The 18,687-nt window shown below is 27.0% G+C and overlaps 1 pseudogene across 1 annotated transcript; it reads right to left on the bottom strand.

The window, feature by feature from the left end:
* Positions 1-228: 228 nt before the first annotated feature.
* LOC107450483 (selenoprotein M-like) lies at positions 229-9,760 on the bottom strand (annotated as a pseudogene). Its single transcript, XR_015428619.1, has 4 exons — positions 9,517-9,760; positions 7,940-8,010; positions 6,219-6,297; positions 229-2,383 (listed from the first exon to the last, which is right to left on the bottom strand). The product of XR_015428619.1 is annotated as a selenoprotein M-like (transcript).
* Between the last annotated feature and the right edge of the window lie 8,927 nt (positions 9,761-18,687).

The following is an 18,687-nucleotide window of genomic DNA, read 5'->3' as shown; positions in this document are numbered from 1 at the left end:
GAAAAATATTAGACTTCTAAGTAACTCAAAAATAAAATTATTCATTTCCTTTGAGTTTTGGGGTATTTCAGTTAAACTACCCAACATTTTCCTGACTTTCTTGTATTGATTTAGCTCCTCTGTAACCACCCGTCAATAACATTTAAAGAATTATCCCCCCCCCTTCTTTAGAGCCAAAGATTGTATAATATAAATAAAAATAATAAATAAAAAAGCAAATATAACTTATTTTAGCTGTAGAAATTAGTTTATTAAAAGGATGATTTACAAATTCCAATACAGAGTTATCCATATCATTTAAAAGAACTCATCAAATGCAGACCCTTTAAAATATTTAGACCTACATTGTCACATGTATTTCAATGATATGAAATAAACACCATAAGTAATCGAAATCAACACCTTCATACATTTATTTTCTTACACAGCAACATGCTAAATCATTGCAATCTCATTGCATTAAAAAACAAAAAGATACATTATAAAAATATTTCAGAGGTGCAATGAAACAATATTGTACCTAAAAACCTTAGTGCTACACAAGTCCCCTTAAGACAATGCTTTCATTCCAGTGAGGTAAGCAGATACATATCTTACTTCACTGGGATACATTCCATTTAAAAATGTCAGTTAAAAATTATATTATTTTTAAATACTAACTTTCTTAACAGGACAAATCATGTTTATTCAAATCACTAATTTACTGTCAAAAAAAAAGTTTTTATCTTGATGTTAGCAATAATACTTTTAGAACGCGATAAATACTTTTATTGTCTAACTCGTTTACAGTGAGGGTATTTTTTACAAAATAGTTAGTGTAATGTTAACAAAAGCTTACATATAAAACTCAGATGTTAAATGCATAACTAACAAGGAAATTTTTCATAGACTCCTTGAAAACTATTTTTTAAGCTTATTGAGCAATTGAACATATATATATCTGACTTGGGACATTTTAATCACTTAGAAACAGTTCAAAGCTTTTATGTATTCAGATTCTACTTCTCTCCTCTCCCATGTTAACCTATATATATCAACATATGTAATAAAAATAATGAATACAAAATTGTAAAACATTATTAAGAATTAACTTTTTGGACTATTACTAAATAATCTGTTGGACAAAAATGAGTTTTATGAATTTTTAAAATAACTAAAGTTAAAAAGGAATTTTAAAAAAATTACAGAGAGAGTTAAAATCATAACTGACCAAAATAAATTAAATATGTTTATATTTTATCACAATAGAATTAGGAACTAAATCTGTGACATCAAGTTTGTGTTAATACAATAAAACCTTTTAATTTAGACGTAACTATTTATGACCAAAAAATAATTTTGCGAGAAAAAATATGGGAGCCCCCAAAGTTTTTTAAAATATTAGTTTTAAATTAAATAGCAACTTAATATGGCTGTAAAGACACTTCTTTTTAAAATTATGTTGGGATTTCACTTAATAATAGAAAACGTAAAAATTACACAATTATCCACCTTGAAGTTTTGAACTTCAGTAGAATAGCCACAACCAGATGGATTTAAAGCATTGCATTATCAGTTGTGTAAACCTAAACCTTAACAATTAAGGGAATAAAAAGAAATCTACCAAAATGCATAGAAATAAAAGAAGTTTGAAAAGTGACTAACTTTATAGAATTAAATTATGATGAAACTGAATTGAATCCAATCAAAGTATAAAAATAGAATTAAACCAAAAATTAAGAGCAAAATTTAATTTACAAACAATAAGTCAACATGGGAAAGAGCTAAAAAGCAGCTAAAACCAAAATTGTCATAAATAAACAGTATAGATAAAAACTGAATTAAAGTAACATTATAATTTAGTTTACTCATTAAAAGGAGTAGGTTTAAATAAAATTAGTCAGAGTCATTAAACTCCAAAATGACTTGAAAATTAACAGATTAATAATATTTTTATGTCATGTCATCTCATTTCTTGTTTCTACAACAAAACCTGTTTACATAAATTATTGTGATGAAAATGCCACTGAAAATTTAGTGAGTAAATTAATGTCCTCGTGAAAACTTTTGTACCTTTGAGAAAGACTATTTAATCTTTGAAATAATATTTCCAATATATTTCCTAATTTAGTGCCAAGATAAAAAAGTAAAAATTTTGTGGGATAAACAATGAATTATACAATCAGGGGTGAACAATAAAAATAAGTATTCATAAATTATAAAAATAAGTATTCATAAATTCAATAAATGACAAACAGTTTTACAATTCTTGGTGGGGTGAATCATAAGGAGCATCTTTATATTTTTCAGGAACTTCTTCATCTTCTGCTTTTTTCATATAAAATCCTTTCTTCAATAATAAATCACGACATTCAAGTTGAGTTCTCTCACTCAAAGGAATACGCTAGAATAGACAAAAGAAATAAGTGTTAAGAGCTTATAATGAAATTATTATTATCTAAACAAATAGATTTTGTAGATATTTGCTACAGTTTCAATTTGCTACAGTAAATAAAATCATGAAAGTTCTCCTTTCAACATAAGCTATTCGCATGCAATCAGGGATGGCAATTTTAGAAAAAACTATTATTCAAAACAGGAATAGTAAGTTTCTTCCACAATGGAAAAAATAGGATCTTTCCAACCCAAGTGAAAAAATTGAAGAAACTTTTTTTACATTTTCATTGATTTCTAAGAGGTTCCAACTGATACCATTTTGTTCCAACTGATAAGCACCTGGGTGAAGCAACCTTGATCACAGTCATAAAAAATGTCTCAAACATTTCAAAAAGTAAAAGTTCCCGTAAAATAGACAAAACGTAATAATTCTCAGTCACTTATCTCAAAAATGAAACAACTTTAAAAACACATAAATTTTTTCACTCGATTTTTTATTTATTACCTTTAGATACTCTTTAGTAGTGAATTCAGAAAATTTTAGGTTATTTGGTTTAGTCTTTCTTAATTTGGCATTTAAACAGTTAATCTATCATTTTCAAATAAGTAAAAACTATAAAGCAATAAAAAGATATTAACAAATTTAATGAATTTCATAAGAAATTAAAACAACTGTAGTTCAATATTATACGTAAATGAGCATAGAACCATATTTTTAATTATTTTATTAAGAACTGTTAAAAATATCATAATCAAATTTTCTTTATGCTACTAAATTAACAAATAACATACTAAACATATTCAATGAATTCACAATAACAAATAGTGAGCTGATTTTTATAGTTAAACACTGTTAAGAATGAACTCTCTGACACTTAAATAATATGATATGATTTTTAAATTCATATAAAATTCAAGTAAATATGAAAGTTGTTTAAAAAAATTTTTTTGCATTATACATTACAGTTATACATTACTTTACTAATACATACTATACATTACAGCTATACATTTTGTTAATTAAACTTTACATTACATTTACTTATTAGTTACTATATTAAATTATATTTGTTTAAATTTAAGCTATTTTCATAATAGTGTAAATGATTGTAGTGATCATTTTTAGTTTCTTCCATTTCATCCAGATTCTTTTTTTCCCCGTATCTATTGCTGCAAGGAAGAAATAGTTTTAGAAGTGAATTGCCAACCCTGATTTTAACTATTAATTTTATTATTAAAAATTATTTTAAGAATATCTATAAGAAATTAAAAAACCAGCTTCTTTCAACCAACGTTTTATGTAAAGGAGAACATAATTTTATAATTATATAAGAAATTGTAAAAATATCAAAGACAAATTTTAAAACGACAACTAAATTAACAAATCACATACCAATCATAATCACAATTAGAAATCAGATGTTATATTTACATATACAAATAGCATATTAGTTTTCATAGCAGAAAACTGTAAAATATGAATAAAATTATCTCACTACTCAAAATAACTCTTAGGAGATATATTAAAGAGTGATTTTTATAACAAATTTTATATTTTACTCATAAAAATATTATTATAAATAACACAAAGATAAATTCTAAAACATATATTAATGAATTTTCCATTTATAATCTCATTATAAATATAATTTTAAAAATTTGCAATGCTTTTTTTAAATATTTCAGACTGAAAATTATAAAAAAATGAACAATTTATAGTAAATGATAAAATATTGGATATTTATTTTAAGAAAGTAGAATCTATATTCCGCATAACACTTAAATTAACACTTATCAGTTTGATCATTTCTATTATTGATCACTTTCAGTTTTTCCCATTACTTCAGCTTGATTTAGTGTTGAAGAAATTCCAATGCTGCCATCCAATATATATTCACATAACTGATATAAGAGTTTCCAACTGATAGCATTTTTTATAGATTCTTAAACTTCAATATGATTTCTGTGCCCAATGGCAGAATTTCTTCTTTTTTTATTATTGGGCTTTCTTTGACAAACCTCTCTAGTACTAATACCTTTCTGCAAGATACTTTTAATAACAACAAATATGCACGTTCCTATTTGAAAGTAACAGAAACATTGCGTTTACAAAAAAAATTTGTTTGGATAAAATAAAATTGTATATAATTTTTTTAAATTGAATATGTAATATATTTTTATGCTAATATTACGCACAATATTCTCGCATTTTGAAGGTGGGAAACAAACTAGTCATTTCCTCTTTCGAATTTTGTAAATCATCACATTAAAAAAAATAATTAAAAACTGTGAAACATAGCAGTAACTACCAAAAAAAAAAGAAGAAAAAAAAGATCAACGGTGAAGTCACATTAATCAGACTCTTAAAAAAGGATTAACTAAATGTGAGTTTCACCTCAAGAATCAGTTGTTGTAATAAATAATATATTAGAAACATCGGATTTTAAAAACTATGTGGAAATCAATGGCAAAAACTACTGAAAAACGATAGAATCAATATGTAAAACATTAAATATTTAAATGTGCAACTCAAATTTCCCATATTGACAGATATATATTGAGATATTTCAAAACCACATGAAAATCAATAACAACTGCCTAAAATACAATTAAAATACTACATGGAATAATTATATAAAAATTATTCGAAATACTAGATGCATCCCAAAGCGATTATATAAATGAGTGATTCAAATTTCGAGTGTAGAAATAATATCAATTGAGAAATAACCAGAATTTTGAAAATCCCATGGAAATCAGAAACACTATCAATAAAACGTCGAAAAATGTGTTGTTTTTTTCTGTTTTTGTTTTTTTCAAATTTTAAATTCATAGCAATAAATGTCAAGAGAACCGCATAGATTAACGAGAATATCCGTGCAAATTGAGTATGTCTAAGAGTGATTGCTTGAATCCACGATTTAAACTTTGCATGCCGTCATAAGATACATATTTTTTTTTTTTTAAATCACGAGAATATCAATAATAATGGAGCAATGGAAGACATTCAAAAATAAATAAATAAATATAAATTCATAGCAATAATTGCAGAAAAAATATCAAAACAACACATATATTTGCAACGGGATCGGCGCGAGTCATTAGCGATAAAGTGAAGAGTCCAATGCGTGATTTGAAATTTTTTTCTGTGTAATATATTAAATATATCAGATCAATTTTATTTCAACTAAAAAATAGGGGAAAATGTACCATATAGAAAAATTATTTTGCTACAAATCTGAATTTGTAACCAAAATCCCTGCGGAAAATCAAATTTTATTAAACTGTAAAATAGGGTGCTCTTTAAAAAAAAAAAATCATAGAAAGAACATGATTTTTAGAGACAACTATCTTTTAAAATTTCGTGATTTTGGATTTTTATTATTATTGTCTAATTGAAATTCCAGCTGAAGCCATTTATTATCAAATTTTTTTAGTCGCAAATAAAAATAGAAAAAATAAGAACTTCTTTTACCTAAGATTTTTGATAGAGGCATATTTTGAATGTAATTCTGGAGGGAAAAAAATCTTTTGAAAATTTACACAGTTGCAATATTTTTACCTTTTGGGCACATTCATAACTGTTCATGAAAAAGAGTTAATTCAATTAGAGTGGATTGCGTAAAGAGTGAATAGTAACAATTAGGAAAATATTAACTTCTGACAAGAAGGTTGAAAGAAACTTGAAAATCAAAATGTCATCCTGCCAGTCAAGAATATAGGACAGGTATATAAATTGCGAACAACACAATAAAAAACTAGTCTGAAACATACATTTTTTTGTCAACACATATAACATATGTTTCAAATAACACTTACTTCAAAATTCAAATAATACTTACTTCAATTTCCTCTCCATTTCTATTTAAATAGATCAGTTCAGGAGAAGCTCCTCCAATTTGTTTGAATTCAGCATTATGACTAACTTTAAGTTAAAGTCAATTATGATTTTGGAATTAAATTGAATATAGAATTTAATGACAAGTACCAAAAAAAAAAAAAATTTCATCTCATGCATTTTCAAAAACTTAACTTATTTTGTATTAATTGAAAAACTCAAGAAGTATTCAGTTGAAAAACTCAAGAAATTAAGTGAAACTGATCAGGCACTTTTAAGACAGAATTATTATGATTTTGCTGATCCAAAGAAAAATAACTATATGATTTATGATAAAAAGACAGATTATAGTAGATTTTTAATGCAAAAAGTTTTAGCTTTTAGCTTCCTCTTTTAAAATATACAATTGTTTTCAATGAATAGCAAAAATTTACTGTAACAATAATTTAAAAATTAATCTTTCTCTCTAAAAATTTTTAGAAAGATAGTTCAACAATACAAAATCAGAAGGAAATTCAATTTTTCATTAACTTTGAAATTCATTTGTTAAAGCTAGTTTTAACCTAATTGTTCAAAATAATTTTTAGTCACAGTTTGCTGAAAGAATAATTTAAAAATGAAACTAATCTTTTGAAAATAAAAAAGTTACTTTATAGTTACAGTAAAAAAATGGACCTTAATTTAAACTAACGGAATAGTTTTCGCTTAACTATGCAGAATAACTTTCTTCTGCAGTTTTTACGCATTAATAATATGGATTTATTCAAGTATTACAAGCATTAAAAAATGCTAAAAAAAATTTAGTATAATCTTTAAACAAGCTAACATAAAATTATTTATTAGAGACAGTAATTCTCTATTTCCATTTAATGAATGAACTTGTCAATGGTAGTGCTATTCAGTTCAAAATTATGAAAAAAATATTATAAGAAAAAATATTTGAAAAAAAAATATTGAAAAACCATTCTCCTTAATAACAATTGCTTAATTTTATGCAACAATCAGCACTCAAAAAAATAAAATAAAAATTTGCCCCAAATAATACTGAAAAAAATCAAAAACACTTTCTCTATAATACCTGTTGAATAGTCTACAGAGGGGATTTTATTTACCGCATTATAGAACAAAAATTTGAATACAAATATAAAGCAAAATGTTCTTTACAGTAAGACGTTTTTTTATTTAATTGTAGTAAATACAAATATAAAAAAAAGTTTACAGTTAGGAAATTTAAGAAGGAATGAAAAAACTCATGTAACTCCACATGTGACATATTGTAACATGTGATTATTAATCTTGAATTATTAATTTTAACTATTGATGTGATTAAAATCTAAATTATTGTAATAGAAAAGATATGTAGAATATAAATGCACACATACTAAAAAATCTGTTTTGTAGAAATTTTTGAAGTTTTTTTTCAAAAATCGAAATTCTATTTCTTTTTTTAAAGAGACCAACTCCATCCTAAAGCTATTTTTAGTTCATCTTTTGAACGGAGTTGCTGTGTTATTAAAAATAAATAATAATTATTTGCTATTTAGACATTAATTTTATATTGTAATTTTTTATCCTTAATGACCTGAGATGCTGCTGCTGAAGAAAAAAAAAAATTTTAATATCTGTGCATGCAAAAAGCTTTTGGTTTCATAGAACTAACTCTATAATGAAATGTTAATTACTCAGTAAACAAAAGTTCAATTAATAGATAAATCAAAAGGATACAATAATGGAAGATCCTGAAATATAAAGCGTTTCACTTCAGGAAGACGATTCAAACGTCATCCACCGCAGCTCTAAGAAAAAAGAAAAAAATCAATTAAAGTAACTAAGGCAATTAAGTGTAAGGCACAGTATCGTTTCTTAGGTTTATAATTCATATCTAAAGAAACAAATAATAAAAACCAGGATAATAGTCAATAAAGAAAACCCTCCCCAAAAAATATATATACATACAGTGTTCTTCCTAAGCAATGTTAGAAGAACAGCCTGCCCTTTGATCCCTTTAAATACGCCCTCATTGCTTTTTTCGTAAAAATAAGTTGCCATACTTTAAAACACTGCTTTTTTATTCATATTCCTCTTTGGAAGAAAATTAATTCACTGTTTAAGTAATAATTACAGCCAGGAAAAATTATCTATGTTCAAAGGTTTAATTCAGATTATTATTACTAATATTTACTTTGTTAGGATTATTCTTAACTGGTTAAATGCTTACAAGTATCTCTTTTTTCCGGGGGCAATGATATTAATCAATTTTTTAAGTGATTTAAAATATCAAAATTATTTTTAAAATGAATACCTTTTCTTAAAAAAAAAAAAAATGCACCTTTAAAAGAAAATTATATATTCCCATAACTTTTAGTTTAAATTATAGAAAGAAGCTTTCAAGTTGTTTATCAATTAATCTATTTATTTAGTTCACTTTATTTTTTAAAAAAAAAATAATAAAATAAAAAATAATAGCACTGAAATTGTCTTTTAGCATACCTTTAATTAATTCAATAAACAACAAATTTTTCTCTTACTTTGATAATGAGAGAGAATTACTTTTAAATATACACATAAAGCAGTATAAGAGGGTAATTTAAAAATTGTTGAGGTTAAATTTCAGTTATTACGTAATATTACACATTTTGATAAATTTTCATGATGTTAAATGAGTTCTCTTTCAAGCCTTGACATGAGGAAGCGCCCTATTTTCTTTTATTCCTACATATATATATATATATATAGATAGATAGATAGATATATATATTTCAAGTTAAAGAAAAATAAAACTTTAAAGAAAGAAATTACTAAAACAACTTTATTTATACACATAAAATTAAAATAAATAAATAAAACGCAGTTGCATTCTTTTCGTTTGGGTAAAGTACCCTTTTCTTTTCTATTCAAGCATAAAAACTTGTCAAAACAAGAGAGACACCCTATTCTTATCTTTTACCGAAATATCACTAGGATAAATAAGCGTTAAAAAATTTTAATGAAAATATAACAAATTATTAAGCGTAGTCTATTTAGTTAAATTTTTGAACTAGAACTAAAGATAAGGTTTTTTCATGTCAGTTTTTGCTTGAACCAACTGAAATTGCCCGACAAATGAACCTAAATTGAAGAATATATTATATTAGCTTGCCCGCGGTTGGATACTTGCTTTTTCGACTTGTCGCATTCTCTGATTTTTTTTTCTTTTAAGTTTTCATCAAATAATGAGCATGATAGAGGAAATGGAAATAATAATCTTAAGAAGATTGACATACACAAGAATCCTATAAGATGTAATAAAAGCAAAATAATACCTCAATTCTAGCTTTAGAAATGCGCTGGTCAATAACATCTTTTAATTCTACATTATTAAGTAGATACAAAATAAAAAATAAAGCAAAAAATTTGTTCATGGTTTATCATACAGGGAATTAATCTGTAGATAAATTTACAGGAAAATAAGTTTGCTTATTATCAGCTCGACGTGTAGAGTTGTGGTGAGACTAAGAAAGTTTCAGCGTTTTTTGACGGAGAAGCGATTTGCTTGCAGCTTCGCATGAAAGGAAAAGCTTTTGTAGAACCATTCCTACTGCATACTATTCACACAAACATTGAATATCCGATTGCTGTGGAGAGAAATTCGCGAATGCAACGGGGGTTGGATTCCAAAATGAAATGCTCCTCATTTAAAAAGTTTATTCTCAAATAATATATACATAGATTATTCCCTCATTAATTTAAGATGACTTAGCACACAATAAAACTTTATAATTGTGAGATCTCGATATGAATTTCAATATGTTATTTCTTAAAAACAGAATATCTGAGTTCTAGTTCAAAATTAAAAAATACTTACCAAAAAAAAGTTAAAAATTTATTAGTAGTCAACACAAATGATACTATTTCAAGTAATTCGGATGATTCCTTATTGTTGTTTTCCGAATTATAAAGATACAGAAATATGTACTATTCCATAAATAAGAGGAATATTCTATAACTATTACAGTTCCACACGTTTTGAAATCACATGTATTTACTGAAATGAAGTAAACAATGTGAACTTAATTAACTTCACGGGACCTCCCTGGCCGAGCGGTATCGCCGGTCCAAACGCTCTGTTAAGCGTGGAGGTAGCGGGTTCGAATCCCACCGTAACCCTGGATGTATTCTTTGTGATGTCTTTCTCTGAATTGTTCTATCTGTATTTTCTACTTGACAATGACTTATAAGCCTATATTGAGCTCACAAGTCAGCAAATGTAAGTAATTTCAATAAATCAATTAACTTCACTTTAATTGATAATGAATTAAAGACAAAAAAAAAAATGTCTTTTGACATACATCAGTGACAGTATGCGATCACGAAAGTGGAAGCCATCGGTTGCAAGTTTGCTGATAATAGAAAGTAATAAATTATTGAGAAATTGAAAAATCGTACTGGATCATTTTTTAACGTTCTTCACCCTTTTCCTTAGAGAAATTTCGCTTACTATTTGCTGCTGGAAAAAAAGCATCATAATTTACCTCGATTTTGATAGAAATAAATGATAATTTAAAATATAGTAGATTAAAAATATTCACCCACACATCTCGAAAAAAGAAAATTTCAAATTTTTAAGCGATAATTTTGCTATCAATTTTAAATTGCTCCAAATATTTTGCTTCATTTTATTGAATATTTTTGAAGCAATAGCAAAAACACGCAAGACAAATAAATAAATGAGTTTTTAAAAATTCGAAGAAAAAAAATCCGACAGAGAAGACTCGAAGATATTGTATATTACTCTCCTTTATCAATATATCGTGGCGAGCAAATTACGATATTGAAAGCGAAATAGTGTACTCCACATTTTGGTCTCCCGGTTTCAAGGTGAAATTATGCTTTCCCCAACAATTCCCGATTCTTCTGGTGCGTAAGAACCTTGCTCTCTTCTAAAGATTTTCCGCAATGAATAATTACAGCGTCTCTTAATTTTTTAAATTTCAATCCTAATTTTTTGGAAATTCTCTCATGAATCCGAAAATCTGACTGTTTCTCCCCCCCCCCACAAAAAAATGTGCATTTATTTAATTATATTAAACATTTAAATTGCCCAAAACGGTCCCTGATTCGTTATAACGGCGTATGTGCTGAATGGAAACGTGCTGCCTCCATCCGCTAAGGCTATTTCAATGCTGTTTTAGTTTTGATATCACTTTGTCGTATTAGTAAAATTTTATTTAATTAAATTTACGGCTTTGAGAGTGTGTGCGAAAAGGAAGAGGGAGTTTTGAAACTTCAAACTGTTTATTTATCACTAAAATCACACTCTTCTCAGCGAATCAACACTTCTTTTCAGCTAAAATCAGTGGTATTCAAGTTCATAGAAAATATTATTTTATTACACTTATTTTTAAGTGAAAATAATATGCTCTAATTACTTAATCAAAATCTATTACAGATTGGATAGAAATAATGTACAGGGTGGATGATTTTATTATTCGGTATTGCATTAAAGAAATTAGTGTTTTCATAAATCAGTTCATTAAAAAATATCTATTCATCATCATTACAATCTATATGCTAAACATTTAGGTAATATTTAATTTTGCCGTTTTATTGTACTAGAGTTAAAGGATTTTATTAGGTAAATATTTACTGAAACAGTTTCTTTTTTTTTTTTTTTACTATATGTATTAAGTATTAAACGCATAATGCTCAAATCTATTCTAAATACTAAATATTATACTTCGCGTAAATAGGAATTTCACTAAAGTTAGAAAATTACTTTTGCATTTTAATTCCTTTTCTGCAATATAATATTTACCATATATGGTTATTGTTAATTTTTCTCCTTATATTTCTGCAAACTATTTGCTAGTGCCTGCAAAGAAGAATTCTAAAATAGTAAAATGAATGCATTATATATTTTTAATGAATTTTTTTAATTAAAATGGGTGAAAAAATTTTAGGTTAAGCTATCAGTATCGCTGAAAACGAATCAACACTTTCAAGAATCTAGAGCATTGAAATAGATCTGCCCAAATTATACTTAAAATTTCAATTAATGTAATTAATTTAGTCGCATAATTTCGGCGAAAATCATTAAGCTAGACGTTTTTGTTCGACTAAAACTAATGAATTAAAAAAAAGTAAATAAAATGTACTAGAATATATTAATTTCTTCATTTAACTTAATTTTTTTTAAAGAATGAATTAAAAGTTTTGCTGGGATCACATTTTTTCAAAAAAGCTACTGATATGCTAAAAATAATTCCCTGCGTTAAATTCAAGTTAGAATAAATAAATAAAAAAATCAATAACTCAAGCTTTTTCACATTTGTAAAATTTAAAACTAATCAATATAATAAATTCATTCAACCTTTTTTTCACTTAAAATGAGAATTATTACAATTATGCCTTAAAACTAAGATTAACACGGTTAAAAAATGTAAGAACAAAATTATTTTGTATTAATAAAGCATCCATAACTCATTCTAACCCCCCTTTTTCACTGAACTAAAAAATCTTTGATATTCAGAACCATCATTAAAAATTTCAGTGAGTACCATACAAATTATTATTAGAAAATATTATAAAAATATGTTATTTTAAGTAGGGCTTTCAGAACTCTCCAGACATCTGTCTCGCGTCGTGGCGGGTACCACGGTTGCGAGGAAAAGTCACTTCGAATAGGGGTGTGGAGTGAATAATTTTGTCTTGATCTTGGCATAGGTCGTGCTCTAACTTGTAACCATAGCAACAGACAGCCGCAGACTTTTAGTCTGGAGAAGTTCTCCCCAAAGCCGCCCTATAACGAATATTCGACTACGTATTTTTTTAAAATTGAACAGATTAAATAAAGAGTAATCTAATATCGTATTTTTTACAATATATTAGAAGTAGTTTTTACACATGTTTATTGAGCTCTAAAATTATCAAATTTATATTCTGAAAGACAATGGAAAAAGCAAAATTTAAAGAATGGAAAGTAGGTTGCTTTATACTGACCACAACCTTTGTACTGCTACGCTATTTAATAACATTTAGGCAAAGCTAATTTCATCGCTTTTTTTTTTCAATACTTTTTGTTTGAGGAAATGAAAATATTTCTTTGTTTCGTTTTTGCTGCTTTATTATAGAGCAGCATTTTAAAAGAATTTCTTTATTATCACTTTTTTCCTGCTTGGTAAGACATAACTATGATTTTCAGTTTAATTTATATTTTAAGAACAATAGTTTTCTGTCCCTCTCTTTTGCTTTTTTTTTTGTAATAACTCTTCTTATCAGCATTTTTATTATGACTAAGTATTTTTTTAACGAGCGTTATTCTTTTATCTACATTTTTTCTAAAATTACGGCATTTTGAAAAAATCAAATTGGGATTTTTAGCGTGAAATTTTTCATTTAAAAACTAAGAACGATTTTCGCTTTGATTTCTACCGCTTTTTCTTTTTTAAAATTTTTTTGTTTTTATTGACTTTTTTATTTAATCGACGGAATCGATTTTCATCATTTTTTCCTAAAAATACAATAATTGGAAAACTGAGATGTTCAATTTTAAAATTTTTCTTGCAGAAATTAAGAGTGATTTTTATTTTTTCCGTTTCACTTCAGTATATTTATTATTTTTTCTGGGATTTTTTATGGTAGACTTTCTAATAGACTATGTTTCTCCTAATATTTTATTGATGCTTTTTTCCCAAAAAAATATTATTTTTAGCACTAAAGTTTTGTTTCAAGAAGGAAGATGAAATTTTTTTTACCATTTCAAATTTTTTTTATTTATTAATTTTTTGTTTTATTTATCTTAACTTTAATTAATTAATCTTACTTATTAACTTTTTGTTTTTATTTATCTTAAAAAATCTAATGGATAACAATTATTCTTATTTTCCTTTTACTCCATACCAACAATATAGCTAAGTTTTCATTATTTTTAAACAATGGCTAAACTTATTGATGTACCTCGTGGTAGAATCACGGCAACATTGTCGCAGAATGTTACAGAGTTCTTGCAGAAAAACAAAAAGATTTTTCATTTCTGAAGTAAAAAAACAATTTTTTCAGCAAAATTCTTTTCTTAAGATCCATTTCTCGAGGCATCGGGAGGGAAAGAAATGCTCGCAATTTTTCTATTCTCATTTGACAATGACTGGTTGGCTTTAACTAGAATTTCAAATTAATAATATAAAATTTAAAAAAAATCTAAGATCACAGAAATATAAAATATAGTTTGATCTAGAGGTGGTGTTCTTTCCCTCATATTTTTTAAAGAACACCATATTTTACATTGTAATAACTGTGAGTGGGGATTTTGTTACAAATTCAGATTTGTAGCAAATGAATTGATAAATCATTGCGGTATGTTTCGCTTTTATACGGCTTTTTTTTTAAAAAAAAAATCTGTGGAAATGAAATCGATTCAATATTTCTTATATGATATTGCGCGCACGAAGTGCGAATCGCCCATTCGACGCGATCGGATTGCGCTGGTATCATAGCTATTTCTTAAGGTGGTTCAATTGTTTTAGCAACGAATTTTCAACTCGAAAATTTAATTTTTTTCATGCAATTTTATTATTCGTGAAATTCAAATCGCGCATTTGATTTTTTACTTCAAATGTGATGATTTTACCGTTTTTTTTTTCGACTTATCAGCAAATTTTGCTAGTGCTACTTATTTTTACGTGAGTTTTAAAATAACGGTATTTGTCAGCATCGACACGTGAAATTCGAATAGCGAATTTAAATAATAACTTTTTGAAGCTCTCAACTTGCGCCATAAGTTCATGTGGTATTTTGGTTGTATTTTTGGCATTTACTGATATTGATTTTTACGTGGTTATTAAATATTTCGATATATTTCAGACGATGTGGTAAAATTCAAATAGCGGATTGACTTTTTGAAACTTTTTTTTTTTTTTTTAGTATTTACTACCATCGTTTTTTCCGATTCAATTTTTTTTATTGTTAATGCTCTTGATTTCCACATAGTCTTAACTCTAATATTTTAATACGATATTATTTATTATAATAACCGAATGTTGAAACGAAACACGCATTTTTGTAATCCCTTTGAGTCCAATTCGTGTGATTTCGTCGACGATCTTTTTTTCTATAATTACTGTCAAGATTAACGAATTTTAATTATTTTTGTTTAATCAGGGTTCTTGCTCAATTATTTCAAAAAAAAATTAGGACTTTTTTAGGACTAAGAAAAAAAAATTAGCACTTGATGTAAAGTAAAAATAACATACTTAATCTATACATGATATTAAAAATGTACAAATAAAGTGTTTAACGATTCATGAAGTAAAAATTACATAATTAATCTATACATGATGCAAATTGCAGCTTAATTTTGTCACAATCTTTTTCCTCAATTTTCTTTTTTTGACTTAAGTAATTTAATATGTTTCTCATTTTTAGAACACACTTGCTTTTGTTTTCTGACATTAATTTTGGATTGATGCAAGCAACATTTCTTGCAACAGAATAGTTTATTGGACATTTCTCCAGTAAAGTTTCTAACATTTTGGTGATAAACTTTCTGCAATCTTTCTTTATATTCATATGATCTCGGTCAGAAATAACTTTTGAGGCCAACAGCTGCTTTAAAATTTGGTCACCTTTAAAACCTACACTGATTTTTGTCAGAGAGACATAATTCTTTTCATCACAAAAATTAAAATGGCACAGTTTCTCCAGAGAATTTAAGTTTTCTATAGATTCTGGCTTCAGAATGTTATATAATTGCACACTATGTAATACCAAATCCTGGATATCCGCAGCAAAAAATGGTAAAAGTGGCCGATCTGCTTGACACAGTTTCAAAAATGGTGAAACTAGCTCCGACACATTTAAGAAAAAGTTCAGCTTAACAAGAATTAATTTGTCTTTTATTGCTTCTTGTAAAGTTAAAAAGGATTTACATTTCACTTTTCTAAACTTGCCAACATTTTTCACATAAGATTTCAGATCATTCCAAAGCAATATTGCTCTTTCAGCTGTAGGTGCATTTTCCAGCCAACGGTGGTTACAAAATCTTAGAGGTAATTTGTTCTCAGTTGATTGATTAATAAAATCTTCTTTTCTTGTGGGTGAATCTTTAAAAAGATAGAAGATTGAGTTCAGGATGGAACCAATGAGCCATTCTGTTTCAGATTCACCTTTGTAGAATGCATTATTTAAAATATGAAGCCCACAACTTCCTATTGCATTGCATTGAACACCATGTTCTTTTAACAAATCTTCTCTAATATTATTATAAAACTTCCAATTGACAGCAGGACCGTCCATAGAAATCTGCAATAATTTCTTCAGGTCTACATTTTTGACTGATGAATAAAAGCAGGGTAAAAGGTCATCTGCTGCAGAATGGCCCAGAAAAGCTGATGTTAAGTATCGCGTCTCTACAATGTTCTTATCTGGGTTTCAAAAGTGGATATGTATATCCAACTGCTTCTGCTGTGTCGCTTTGTTCAAAGACTCATCAAAATGCAATGAATAAAACTTGGCATTATCAATGCACTTCAGAAGTAGCATGCTAAAATGAGGTGCAAGTCCAAAATGACAGAGATATGCACACTTAGATTCACTGCAGGCGAAATGACGTGCTATTGAACCGTCTGGAAATATTGTACTAAATAATTTTCCAGTGTCTTTGGAAGAATTGTAGGAGTAGTAGCTTTCTACAACTTTTAAAGCCCATAAAATCTCAGAAGAAAGAACTTCTTTCCCCAAAGCCCAAGAATCTTCTAAAAAGATGGAGGCAGCAGAAGAGCCGAAGGCAACAGAATTTGAGGATTTAGGGAAACCGATTTAAGGAATCGACCGGTCAAAAAAATTTTCAAGGCGCCAAAATAAAAAATATTTAGCACTTTTTTAGCACTCAGAAGAAATTTTAGCACTTTTTAGGCCCTAAAAAAGTTGGGAAAAAATTTTAGCACTTTTTTAGGACATTTTAGGACAGCAAGAACCCTGTTAATGTAATAATGATTTAAAAAAATTCGAAATAGGAAATAATTACCGCGTTTTTCCAACTACAAAATGCAAAAATACTAAAATACATAAAACATTTTAAATTTACAATTTAAAAAAAATATGTACAATTTTATTCCATACGATGTAGATTTCTTTTGCAAAAACAATGCTTCTTTTTCTTTAAATTAGTAACTAATATTAAAAGTATCTTGCTGAAAGATATTAGTGTTCGGGAAGTTCCAAAAATGTCCCAAAAAAATTCAGCCCCAGTATAAAGAATAACATTTATTAATGATTTTTTTACAAAATAAATTTAATAAATGTTGCTATTCGGCTGAATATTCAGTATTTGGCCAAAATTACTATTCGTTACAACATTAATTTTAAGTCACATTTTTATTATGCTGATCTTTGTACTCACTTAGTTATTTTCTATCTAAAATTGTTGGATTTAATTACTAAAATTCAAATGAAAGCCAAAACGTAATGGCTGTCACCGCACAGCAATTATAAAGGAATGGCAGATGGACACAAGTAACATCAGTTCCTGAATAATCATATGACTCCCTGCTTCAGATAAAAATGAAAATAAGTGTTTTTTGCTTAAAAATAACTTGATCATTATCATTCTTACAAAAATAATAAAATGTCTCTTGGTGGTTTTGAAGGATTCTGAAAAAAATTGACTGAAATTTTCCATTATAGTGAAAACTACTTTTAAAGATTGTATTCAAAACAAGTCACAATTTTCTCATTCTGCCTATTTTCATGAAAAATTTTTAACACTCAATAAATATTTTTTCTTCATATAAAAATTAATATAAGAATACCATAGTTTATGCTTAGTGTTTTATTAATATAATTGAATTTATGAAGCAGGAAAAAATATAGTTGCGAGAGCTTAGTCGTATAATACATTAAAACAAAAAATCGATCATGTTTAATAAATAAACAAATATTATATTTAGAGTTTTAGAACGATTTAAAAATTTCAAGCAGCAATTTCTTTTCACGCAAATTTTTTGCAATAAAGAAATAATTAAATGTTTGATGAATTTTGGTTAATTTGTAATAGATAGGACCCCAGATTACCCTTTGGTTTTCCCAAACCTCTTCTCGGTTTTGATTAGATCCAAACAAAAGGTTGAAACTCTTTCCTGGCTATGAAGACTGAAACAATAGCTTACAATAGAAACGAAACAATTAAAGGGCTCCAAACATCCCATGAATTTTATTAACAAATAGACAAACAAACAGGTTAAAAAAAAAAAAAACTAGAAACGTCGGTTATTTAGCAAATTATTTTTTTATGACGAATATCATTTCTGGTGTTGAACAGTCAATAAATGTATGAGATCATGGCTATCAATGTTCATAAAGCCTTGGAAATTTGAATCAATACCAGAAACCAAGGGAATTCCTGTACCCGTGCTTTGATGGAACTAACCCGAATACGAAGAATATCAAGACAATTACGAACCCTAATACAAGGGCTGAGTTAAAAGACCTAAATTGAATGC

Source organism: Parasteatoda tepidariorum, chromosome 8 (genome assembly GCF_982258835.1).
Source record: "Parasteatoda tepidariorum strain Cologne lab strain chromosome 8, Ptep-v5.0, whole genome shotgun sequence".
In the NCBI taxonomy this organism is placed as follows: Eukaryota; Metazoa; Arthropoda; class Arachnida; order Araneae; family Theridiidae; genus Parasteatoda; species Parasteatoda tepidariorum.
The sequence above is the reverse complement of the archived record's forward strand: the minus strand, read 5'-3'. Positions and strand labels throughout refer to the sequence as shown.